We start from the raw sequence: 13759 nt of genomic DNA on the forward strand, positions 1-13759 counted from the left end.
CTTGAGAGAGACCATCTTCATCCTACGCTCCTATGGATTGATAAACCTTAGGTCATCCACTTGAGGGAAATTTGCTACTGTCCTACAAACCTCTGCACTGAGGCCACAACGTCTACAAGAAGAAGGTTGTGTAGTAGAACATCAAGCTCTTTTCTGGCGCCATTGCCGGGGAGGTTAGCGCTTGAAGGTATATCTTTAGATCTTGCAATCGAGTCTTTTAGTTTCTTGTTTTATCACTAGTTTAGTTTATAGAAGAAAACTACAAAAAAATGGAATTGAGTTTGTCTCATACGCTTCACCTTTTTAATATCTTTCGTGAGTATGATGGAAAGAATAATTATGCTCAAGTGCTAGAAGAAGAAATCTAAAAAATGTTTGGCACTAAATACGTGAATGATGAGCATGATTGCAATGTTGTTAGTACGAATTCTTTGAATATCCATGATGCTAATGATGATTGCACTAGTTATGATAAAATTGCCTCCTATAAACATGTCTTTGTGGAGTAGACTGGGTTTGCAAGTACACACCAAATAGGGAAGATAGATATTGCAAGAGGCATAAGTGTTTAGAAACTAAATTGTTGCAAGAAAGTCTTGATGTGAGTGCTGAAAATTTAAAATATCTTTACCGTACTTGTGAACTTTGCAATGAACATGGTCATTTAAATATGAAATGCAAGTTGTTTCATGACCGAATCATGTACAAAAATTGTGATGACTTGATTTCCCTTGCGCATTATAATGAACTAAGTTTGCTTTTGGGTTATGAAGAATTGAAACGTCAAACTAAGAATTCCAGAATATAACCTTGAGAAATTCCTTGACTATTGATCTAGAGAAGGTTTATATGTATTGTGCGGTGAATTGCATTGAAAATCCTTATATTGCCAATTATACATAAAGAAAGAAAACAAATAGAGGATGAAGAGAATACTAATGAAAGGGAAGAGACTTCCCATATCCCTCCTATTATTTCTTATGATGAATCAGGTAACGAGGAGGAGCCTTCTATTCAACCAATCTCATTAATAAGGAGCTCCAAAAAGAGGATTGAACCCACACATGATGTGGTGAAGAAGAAGAAAAGAAAAAGGAAGAGAGGTAAAAAGATATCTCTCCCAAATAAATGCTGCTCCTATTACTATTGTGCCTCATGAAAATATAATTGTAGAAGATAATGATACTTTTTTGATCTTGAAAATCTTTTTGGCACTTGCTTGGAAGAATATGATAATTGCTATACTATTGGTGCTATCCATACTATTAATGATGAGAGTGATTATGCTTATGATAAAAAGGCCCAAGCTTGGGGAAGCTATGTTTGATGAGGATGACATATTTGAGAATATATTTGCTGCAATTAATGTTTGTCCCAAGCTTGGGGATGCTACGCTTAATGAATGATATTTTTAGTCTCCCAAGTTTTGATATGCAAATTTCATAATGATAATAACATGCCTCCTACTTATGATAATTATTGTGATGATACATATGCTATAAAAAGTAGTGAGGATTATATTTATAAAACTTGTCATGATTATGGTTACCCCTTTTCTGAACATTACTCTTTTAATGTGGAAACAATTTATATATATTCAAGTCTCTTATGATACTCCCACTATCCCGAATGAGAAGAATTTTGCTTATGTGGAGAGTAGTAAATTTTCTATGCTTGTAGATCATGAAAAGAATGCTTTAGGTGCTGGTTATATTGTTGAATTCATTCATGATGCTACTGAAAATTATTATGAGGGAGGAATATATGCTTGTAGGAATTGCAATAATATCAAGTTTCCTCTCTATGTGCTTAAAGTTTTGAAGTTATGCTTGTTTACCTTCCTATGCAAGTTGATTCTTGTTCCCACAAGTTGTTTACTCACAAAATCCCTATGCATAGGAAGTATGTTAGACTTAAATGTGCTAGTCATATTCTTCATGATGCTCTCTTTATGTTCATTCTTATCTTTTATGTGAGCATCATTGAAATCATCATGCCTAGCTAGGGGCGTTAAACGATAGCGCTTGTTGGGAGGCAACCCAATTTTATTTTTTTTCCTGTTTAGTAATAAATAATTCATCTAGCCTCTGTTTAGATGTGGTTTTATGTTTTAATTAGTGTTTGTGCCAAGTAGAACCTTTGGGAAGACTTGGGGAAAGTCTTGTTGATCATGCTGTAAAAAAACAGAAACTTTAGCGCTCACGAGAATTGCTGCCATTTTTATTTGGAGAGTGCTATTTAGTTAATTATTTTTGCAGATGATTAATAGATAAATTCCTCAGGTCCAGAAATTTATTTGAGAATTTTATGAGTTCCATAAGTATACGTTTGATTCAGATTACTACAGACTGTTCTGTTTTTGACAGATTCTGTTTTTCATGTGTTGTTTACTTATTTTGATGAATCTATGGCTAGTAAAATAGTTTATAAACCATAGAGAAGTTGGAATACAGTAGGTTTAACACCAATATAAATAAAGAATGAGTTCATTACAGTACCTTGAAGTGGTGATTTTGCTTTCTTATACTAACGGAGCTTACGAGTTTCTGTTAAGTTGATGTCTACTACACAACCTTCTTCTTGTAGACGTTGTTGGGCCTCCAAGTGCAGAGGTTTGTAGGACAGTAGCAAATTTCCCTCAAGTGGATGACCTAGGTTTATCAATCCGTGGGAGGCATAGGATGAAGATGGTCTCTCTCAAGCAACCCTGCAACCAAATAACAAAGAGTCTCTTGTGTCCCCAACACACCCAATACAATGGTAAATTGTATAGGTGCACTAGTTCGGCGAAGAGATGGTGATACAAGTGCAATATGGATGGTAGATATAGGTTTTTGTAATCTGAAAATATAAAAACAGCAAGGTAACAAGTGGTAAAAGTGAGCGTAAACGGTATTGCAATGCTAGGAAACAAGGCCTAGGGTTCATACTTTCACTAGTGCAAGTTCTCTCAACAATAATAACATAATTGGATCATATAACTATCCCTCAACATGCAACAAAGAGTCACTCCAAAGTCACTAATAGCGGAGAACAAACGAAGAGATTATTGTAGGGTACGAAACCACCTCAAAGTTATTCTTTCTGATCGATCTATTCAAGAGTCCGTAGTAAAATAACACGAAGCTATTCTTTCCGTTCGATCTATCCTAGAGTTCGTACTAGAATAACACCTTAAGACACAAATCAACCAAAACCCTAATGTCACCTAGATACTCCAATGTCACCTCAAGTATCCGTGGGTATGATTATACATATATAACACAATCTCAGATTCATCTATTCAACCAACACAAAGAACTTCAAATAGTGCCCCAAAGTTTCTATCGGAGAGTAGACGAAAACGTGTGCCAACCCCTATGCATAAGTTCACGAGGTCACGGAACTCGCAAGTTGATCACCAAAACATACATCAAGTGGATCACGTGATATCCCATTGTCACCACAGATAAGCACATGCAAGACATACATCAAGTGTTCTCAAATCCTTAAAGACTCAATCCGTTAAGATAACTTCAAAGGGAAAACTCAATCCATTACAAGAGAGAAGAGGGGGAGAAACATCATAAGATCCAACTATAATAGCAAAGCTCGCGATACATCAAGATCATTCCAAATCAAGAACACGAGAATAGAGAGAGAGAGAGGAGATCACACATAGCTACTGGTACATACCCTCAGCCCCGAGGGTGAACTACTCCCTCCTCATCATGGAGAGCGCCGGGATGATGAAGATGGCCACCGAGAGGGATTCCCCCCTCCGGCAGGGTGCCGAAACAGGGTCCCGGATTGGTTTTGGTGGCTACAGAGGCTTGCGGCGGCGGAACTCCCGATCTAGTTTCTTTCTGGAAATTTGGGTATATATAAGAGGTGTTGGAGTCGGGAACAAGTCAAGGGTGTCCCCGAGGCGGCCACGAGATAGGGGCGCGCCCAGAGGGTAGTGCGCGCCCCCACCCTCATGGTGGCCTCGGGACTCCTTTGGTCCATTCTCCGATACTGCGTGGGCTTTCTTCTGGTCCAAAAACGACCTCCGTGAAATTTCAGGTCAATTGGTCTTCGTTTGGTTTTCCTTTCTGCGATACTCAAAAACAAGGAAAAAACAGAAATTGGCACTCGGCTCTAGGTTAATAGGTTAGTCACAAAAATCATATAAAATAGCATATAAATGCATATAAAACATCCAAGGTTGATAATATAATAGCATGGAACAATAAAAAATTATAGATACGTTGGAGACGTATCAGCGGTGCCATGGCATAGACACGAAGGAGCTTGTGCCAGGTGTGAATGGGGAACGTACCAGAGGGGGTGGCGGGGCGGGGTGAGGGTTTGTGACGTGCGGATGGTGAGGGTTTTCTTTTTTTGAATGGGTGGTGAGGGTTTTCTGTCCCACAAAGATTTTTGGGGGTGACAGTTTGCTAGAGCGAACCGTGTATGACTGATTGCAACAGGCAAAATGAAAGTCATTGCACATGGTTCCAATTTTTGGGAACCGTGTTGAATTGACGTACTACCTCCGTCCTGGTTTATTGGCCCCCCTTTGTAATTTTGAACAATATTTAACATACTCAGACATAGATATAGCGTGGACGTACATAAGCATAGTCACCAAGTAACATAGTTTCAAACCGTCATTAAGCATACTCAGCATACATAAGCTCGATCCATCCCACATCTCATCTCACATGCCGACATGATCCTTGAAGCCTTCTCCCCAGGTACTTGGTATCGCGCCGTGCGCCACCCTGTGAGAATACTTCTGCTTGAAGGAGCAACGCCCGTCCTCTTGCATGTGCGAGAACACTTAGATACGCATTCATGAAGATTCGGGTTGCAAAATGGGCATCCATAAGCCGCCGTTCCAAGTCCTAATACGCCTGTTATGCATTCCCGTATAAAGCTCCCTCAAGATTTGCCTCTCGTACCTCCTCTGGCCAATCTCATCCTCGCTGTTCCACATCGTTAGACAACACCTATACAATAGTAAACAAATTTGGCATCAAATCAATGATTACATGCCCTGTGAAGTAGGATTAAGGAATTATGGCTATTTATGTATACATATCCAGAGATTATGGTTTGGATTTTTAAGCGCAGTCATCTACATACAGACCATCTTGAAGAAATAATGGCACAAGATATGTAGGTCATTCTAAATAAATTGCCAAGTCCTGGCTAGGAATTATTAGCCATGACACTAACCCTAGCCGGATACTAAGCACAAATCAATTGGCATAGATGAAACACTAATCACTTATCACTTGTACCATTCAAACAATCAATACACCGTTGGGGAACGTTGCAGAAAACAAAAAATTCCCTACGGTTTTCACCAAGACCATCTATGAGTTCATCTAGCAACGAGTGATCGGTATGCATCTACATACCTTTGTAGATCTAGAGCGGAAGCGTTCAAGAACGGGGATGAGGGAGTCGTACTCGACGTGGAATCCAAATCACCCGGAGATCTAGCGCCAAACGGAACGGCAACCTCCGCGTTCAACACCACGTACGGCCAGCATGACGTATCCTTCTTCTTGATCCAGCAAGGGGGAAGGAGAGGTTGAGGAAGATGGCTCCACCAGCAGCACGACGGCGTGGTGGTGATGGAGCTGCAGTACTCCGGCAGGGCTTCGCCAAGCTCTATGGAGGAGGAGGAGGTGTTGGAGAGGGAGAGGGAGGCACCAAAGCTGAGGATGAGGCCCTCCATCCCCCCACTATATATAGGGGGCCTAGGGGGGGGGCGCCGGCCCTAGGAGATGCAATCTCCTAGGGGGGCGGCGGCCAAGGGGGGGGGGGCTTGCCCCCCAAGCAAGGGGCGCCCCCCCCTTTAGGGTTTCCCCTACCCTAGGCGCATGGGCCCTAGGGGGAAGTGGCGTCCCAGCCCACTTTGGGCTGGATCCCTTCCCACTTCAGCCCATGGGCCCTCCGGGATAGGTGGCCCCACCCGGTGGACCCCCGGGACCCTTCCGGTGGTCCCGGTACAATACCGGTGACCCCGAAACTTGTCCCGATGGCCGAAATAGCACTTCCTATATATAATTCTTTACCTCCGGACCATTCCGGAACTCCTCGTGACGTCCGGGATCTCATCCGGGACTCCGAACAACATTCGGGTTACTGCATATACATATCCCTACAACCCTAGCGTCACCGAACCTTAAGTGTGTAGACCCTACGGGTTCGGGAGACATGTAGACATGACCGAGATGCTCTCCGGTCAATAACCAACAGCGGGATCTGGATACCCATGTTGGCTCCCACATGCTCCTCGATGATCTCATCGGATGAACCACGATGTCGAGGATTCAAGCAACCCCGTATACAATTCCCTTTGTCAATCGGTATGTTACTTGCCCGAGATTCGATCGTCGGTATCCCAATACCTCGTTCAATCTCGTTACCGGCAAGTCTACTTATTACTCGGTACCGACTAGATGCATGATCCCGTGATCAACCACTTGGTCACCTTGAGCTCATAATGATGATGCATTACCGAGTGGGCCCAGTGATACCTCTCCGTTATATGGAGTGACAAATCCCAGTCTCGATCCGTGTCAACCCAACAGACACTTTCGGAGATACCTGTAGTGCACCTTTATAGTCACCCAGTTACGTTGTGACGTTTGATACACCCAAAGCACTCCTACGGTATCCGGGAGTTACACGATCTCATGGTCAAAGGAAAAGATACTTGACATTGGAAAAGCTCTAGCAAACGAACTACACGATCTTTGTGCTATGCTTAGGATTGGGTCTTGTCCATCACATCATTCTCCTAATGATGTGATCCCGTTATCAATGACATCCAATGTCCATAGCCAGGAAATCATGACTATCTGTTGATCAACGAGCTAGTCAACTAGAGGCTTACTAGGGACATATTATGGTCTATGTATTCACACGTGTATTACGATTTCCGGATAATACAGTTATAGCATGAATAAAGACAATTATCATGAACAAGGGAATATAATACTAATGCTTTTATTATTGCCTCTAGGGCATATTTCCAACAGTCTCCCACTTGCACTAGAGTCAATAATCTAGTTACATTGTGATGAATCGAACACCCATGGAATTCTGGTGTTGATCATGTTTTGCCCTAGGGAGAGGTTTAGTCAACGGATCTGCTACATTCAGGTCCGTATGTACTTTACAAATCTCTATGTCTCCATTTTGAACATTTTCACGAATGGAGTTGAAGCGACGCTTGATGTGCCTTGTCTTCTTGTGAAATCTGGGCTCCTTGGCAAGTGCAATAGCTCCAGTGTTGTCACAAAAGAGTTTGATTGGCCCCGACGCATTGGGTATGACTCCTAGGTCGGTGATGAACTCCTTCACCCATATTGCTTCATGTGCTGCCTCCGAGGCTGCCATGTACTCCGCTTCACATGTAGATCCCGCCACGACGCTCTGCTTGCAGCTGCACCAGCTTACTGCTCCACCATTCAACATATACACGTATCCGGTTTGTGACTTAGAGTCATTCAGATCTGTGTCGAAGCTAGCGTCGAGGTAACCCTTTACGACGAGCTCTTCGTCACCTCCATAAACGAGAAACATTTCCTTAGTCCTTTTCAGGTACTTCAGGATATTCTTGACCGTTGTCCAGTGTTCCTTACCGGGATTACTTTGGTACCTTCCTACCAAACTTACGGCAAGGTTTACATCAGGTCTGGTACACAGCATGGCATACATAATAGAACCTATGGCTGAGGCATAGGGGATGACACTCATCTCTTCTATCTCTTCTGCCGTGGTCGGACATTGAGCTGAGCTCAATTTCATACCTTGCAAAACAGGCAAGAACCCTTTCTTGGACTGATCCATTTTGAACTTCTTCAAAATCTTATCAAGGTATGTGCTTTGTGAAAGACCTATGAGGCGTCTTGATCTATCCCTATAGATCTTGATGCCTAATATATAAGCAGCTTCTCCAAGGTCCTTCATTGAAAAACTCTTATTCAAGTAGGCCTTGATGCTGTCCAAGAGTTCTATATCATTTCCCATCAAAAGTATGTCATCTACATATAATATGAGAAATGCTACAGAGCTCCCACTCACTTTCTTGTAAACGCAGGCTTCTCCATAAGTCTGCGTAAACCCAAACGCTTTGATCATCTCATCAAAGCGAATGTTCCAACTCCGAGATGCTTGCACCAGCCCATAAATCGAGCGTTGGAGCTTGCACACCTTGTCAGCATTCTTAGGATCGACAAAACCTTCCGGCTGCATCATATACAATTCTTCCTTAAGGAAACCATTAAGGAATGCCGTTTTGACGTCCATTTGCCATATCTCATAATCGTAGAAATGCGGCAATTGCTAACATGATTCGGACGGACTTTAGCTTCGCTACGGTGAGAAAGTCTCATCGTAGTCAACCCCTTGAACTTGTCGATAACCCTTAGCGACAAGCCGAGCTTATAGATGGTCACATTACCATCCGCGTCTGTCTTCTTCTTAAAGATCCATTTATTTTCTATGGCTCGCCGATCAACGGGCAAGTCAGTCAAAGTCCATACTTTGTTTTCATACATGGATCCTATCTCGGATTTCATGGCTTCTAGCCATTTGTCGGAATCCGGGCCCGCCATCGCTTCTTCATAGTTCGAAGGTTCACCGTTGTCTAACAACATGATTTCCAAGACAGGGTTGCCGTACCACTCTGGTGCGGAACGTGTCCTTGTGGACCTTCGAATTTCAGTAGGAGCTTGATCAGAAGTATCTTGATCATTATCATTAACTTCCTCTCTAGTCGGTGCAGGCACCTCAGGAACATTTTCTTGAGTTGCGCCATTCCGGTTCAAGAGGTAATACTTCATCAAGTTCTACTTTCCTCCCACTTACTTCTTTCGAGAGAAACTCTTTCTCAGAAAGAGTCCTTCTTGGCAACAAAGATCTTGCCTTCGGATCTGAGGTAGAAGGTATACCCAATAGTTTCTTTAGGGTATCCTATGAAGACGCATTTTTCCGACTTGGGTTCGAGCTTTTCAGGTTGAAGTTTCTTGACATAAGCATCGCATCCCCAAACTTTTAGAAACGACAGCTTAGGTTTCTTCCCAAACCATAATTCATACGGTGTCGTCTCAACGGATTTCGACGGAGCCCTATTTAAAGTGAATGCGGCAGTCTCTAAAGCATAGCCCCAAAAAGATAGCGGTAAATCGGTAAGAGACATCATAGATCGCACCATATCTAATAGAGTGCGATTACGACGTTCGGACACACCGTTACGCTGAGGTGTTCCAGGCGGCGTGAGTTGTGAAACTATTCCACATTTTCTTAAGTGTGTGCCAAATTCGTGACTCAAGTATTCTCCTCCACGATCTGATCGTAGAAACTTGATTTTCCTGTCACGTTGATTCTCAACCTCACTCTGAAATTCCTTGAACTTTTCAAAGGTTTCAGACTTGTGTTTCATTAAGTAGACATACCCATATCTACTCAAGTCATCAGTGAGGGTGAGAACATAACGATAGCCACCGCGAGCCTCAACACTCATTGGACCGCACACATCAGTATGTATGATTTCCAATAAGTTGGTTGCTCGCTCCATTGTTCCTGAGAACGGAGTCTTGGTCATTTTTCCCATGAGGCATGGTTCGCACGTGTCAAATGATTCATAATCAAGAGACTCTAAAAGTCCATCTGCATGGAGCTTCTTCATGCGTTTGACACCTATGTGACCAAGGCGGCAGTGCCACAAGTATGTGGGACTATCATTATCAACCTTACATCTTTTGGTACTCACACTATGAACATGTGTAGTAATACGCTCGAGATTCATTAAGAATAAACCATTGACTATCGGAGCATGACCATAAAACATATCTCTCATATAAATAGAACAACCATTATTCTCGGATTTAAATGAGTAGCCATCTCGTATTAAACGAGATCCTGATACAATGTTCATGCTCAATATGGCACTAAATAACAATTATTGAGGTTTATAACTAATCCCGTAGGTAAATGTAGAGGTAGCGTGCCGACGGCGATCACATCGACCTTGGAACCATTCCCGACGCGCATCGTCACCTCGTCCTTCCAGTTTCCGTTTATTCCGCAGCTCCTGCGGTGAGTTACAAATATGAGCAACGGCACCGGTATCAAATACCCAGGAGTTACTACGAGTACTGGTAAGGTACACATCAATTACATGTATATCAAATATACCTTTGGTGTTGCCGGCCTTCTTGTCCGCTAAGTATTTGGGGCAGTTCCGCTTCCAGTGACCCTTCCCTTTGCAATAAAAGCACTCTGTCTCAGGCTTGGGTCCATTCTTTGACTTCTTCCCGACAGCTTGCTTGCCGGGCGCAGCAACTTCCTTGCCGTCCTTCTTGAAGTTCTTTTTACCCTTGCCCTTCTTGAACTTAGTGGTTTTATTCATCATCAACACTTGATGTTCCTTCTTGACTTCTACCTCTGCTGATTTCAGCATAGCAAATACTTCAGGAATGGTCTTTACCATCCCCTGCATATTGAAGTTCATCACAAAGCTCTTGTAGCTTGGTGGAAGCGACTGGAGGATTCTGTCAATGACCGCGTCATCCGGGAGATTAACTCCCAGCTGAGTCAAGCGGTTATGTAACCCAGACATAGTGAGTATGTGCTCACTGACAGAACTATTTTCCTCCATCTTACAGCTGAAGAACTTATCGGAGACTTCATATCTCTCGATCCGGGCATGAGCTTGAAAAACCATTTTCAGCTCTTCGAACATCTCATATGCTCCATGTCTCTCAAAACGCTTTTGGAGCCCCGGCTCTAAGCTGTAAAGCATGCCGCACTGAACGAGGGAGTAGTCATCAGTACGTGTCTGCCAAGCGTTCATAGCGTCTTGGTTCTGTGGGACGGGTGGATCACCTAGCGGTGCTTGTAGGACATAATCTTTCTTGGCAGCTATGAGGATGATCCCCAGGTTCCGGACCCAGTCCGTATAGTTGCTGCCATCGTCTTTCATCTTGGTTTTCTCTAGGAACGCGTTGAAATTGAATACAACGTTGGCCATTTGATCTACAGGACATATTGCAAAGATTTTAGACTAAGTTCATGATAATTAAGTCCATCTAATCAAATTATTAATGAACTCCCACTCAGATTAGACATCCCTCTAGTCATCTAAGTATTACATGATCCGAGTGAGCTAGGCCGTGTCCGATCATCACGTGAGACGGACTAGTCAACGTCGGTGAACATCTTCATGTTGATCGTATCTTCTATACGACTCATGCTCGACCTTTCGGTCTTCTGTGTTCCGAGGCCATGTCTGTACATGCTAGGCTCGTCAAGTTAACCCTAAGAGTTTTTGCATGTGTAAAACTGTCTTACACCCGTTGTATGTGAACGTAAGGATCTATCACACCCGATCATCACGGCGTGCTTCGAAACGACGAACTGTAGCAACGGTGCACAGTTAGGGGAGAACACTTCTTGAAATTTTTGTAAGGGATCATCTTATTTACTACCGTCGTTTTAAGTAAACAAGATGCAAAACATGATAAACATCACATGCAATCAAATAATAATAGTGACATGATATGGCCAATATCACATAGCTCCTTTGATCTCCATCTTGGGGCTCCATGATCATCCTGTCACCGTCATACTCATCGACATGTAAGTCGTGATTCCTATTACAAGAACATGATCAATCTCATACATCACATATATCATTCATCACATCCTTTTGGCCATATCACATCACATAGCATACCCTGCAAAAACAAGTTAGACGTCCTCTAATTGTTGTTTGCATGTTTTACGTGGCTGCTATGGGTTTCTAGCAAGAACGTTTCTTACCTACGCAAAACCACAACGTGATATGCCAATTGCTATTTACCCTTCATAAGGACCCTTTTCATCGAATCCGATCCGACTAAAGTGGGAGAGACAGACACCCGCTAGCCACCTTATGCAACTAGTGCATGTCAGTCGGTGGAACCTGTCTCACGTAAGAGTACGTGTAAGGTCGGTCTGGGCCGCTTCATCCCACGATGCCGCCGAATCAAGATAAGACTAGTAACGGCAAGCATATTGAACAAAATCAACGCCCACAACTACTTTGTGTTCTACTCGTGCAAGAGAACTACGCATAGACCTGCTCTGATACCACTGTTGGGGAACATTGCAGAAAACAAAAATTTTCCTACGTTTCACCAAGATCCATCTAGGAGTTCATCTAGCAACGAGTGATTAGATGCATCTACGTACCTTGTAGATGGCGAGCGGAAGCGTTCAAAGAACGGGGATGATGTAGTCGAACACGACGTGATTCAAATCACCGATGATCAAGCACCGAACGGACGGTGCCTCCGCGTTCAACACACGTACGGAACGGATGACGTCTCCTCCTTTCTTGATCCAGCAAGGGGGGAAGAGAGGTTGATGAAGATCCAGCAGCACGACGGCGTGGTGGTGGATGCAGGGCGTCACAGTAGCAGGGCTTCGCCTATACTACGAGAGAGAGACGTAACGGGGAGAGAGGGAAGCACCAAAGGCTGAGGTATGAAGTCCTCCCTCTCCTCAACTATATATAGGAGGGTCCAAGGGGGGGTGCGCAGCCTAGGAGATCAATCTCCTAGGTGCGGCGGCCAGGGGAGGTTTCCCTCCCCCCCAAGGCACTTAGGGGTGCCTTCCACTAGTGGGACTCCTCCCATATGGAAACCCTAGGCGCATGGGCCTATAGGGGCTGGTGCCCTTGGCCCATATAGGCCAAGGCGCACCCCCTACAGCCCATGTGGCCCCCCGGGACAGGTGGCCCCACCCGGTGGGCCCCCGGGACCCCTCCGATGGTCCCGGTACAATACCGATAACCCCGAAACTTGTCCCGATGGCCGAAACAGCACTTCCTATATATAATTCTTTACCTCCGGACCATTCCGGAACTCCTCGTGACGTCCGGGATCTCATCCGGGACTCCGAACAACATTCGGGTTACTGCATATACATATCTTCACAACCCTAGCGTCACCGAACCTTAAGTGTGTAGACCCTACGGGTTCGGGAGACAAGCAGACATGACCGAGACGACTCTCCGGTCAATAACCAACAGCGGGATCTGGATACCCATGTTGGCTCCCACATGCTCCACGATGATCTCATCGGATGAACCACGATGTCGAGGATTAATCAACCCCGTATACAATTCCCTTTGTCAATCGGTATGTTACTTGCCCGAGACTCGATCGTCGGTATCCCAATACCTTGTTCAGTCTCGTTACCGGCAAGTCACTTTACTCGTACCGTAATGCATGATCCCGTGATCAACCACTTGGTCACCTTGAGCTCATAATGATGATGTATTACCGAGTGGGCCCAGTGATACCTCTCCGTTATATGGAGTGACAAATCCCAGTCTCGATCCGTGTCAACCCAACAGATACTTTCGGAGATACCTGTAGTGCACCTTTATAGTCACCCAGTTACGTTGTGACGTTTGATACACCCAAAGCACTCCTACGGTATCCGGGAGTTACACGATCTCATGGTCAAAGGAAAAGATACTTGACATTGGAAAAGCTTAGCAAACGAACTACACGATCTTGTGCTATGCTTAGGATTGGTCTTGTCCATCACATCATTCTCCTAATGATGTGATCCCGTTATCAATGACATCCAATGTCCATAGCCAGGAAACCATGACTATCTGTTGATCAACGAGCTAGTCAACTAGAGGCTTACTAGGGACATATTATGGTCTATGTATTCACACGTGTATTACGATTTCCGGATAATACAGTTATAGCATGAA

The sequence above is a fragment of the Triticum urartu genome, chromosome 6 (genome assembly GCF_003073215.2).
Source record: "Triticum urartu cultivar G1812 chromosome 6, Tu2.1, whole genome shotgun sequence".
In the NCBI taxonomy this organism is placed as follows: Eukaryota; Viridiplantae; Streptophyta; class Magnoliopsida; order Poales; family Poaceae; genus Triticum; species Triticum urartu.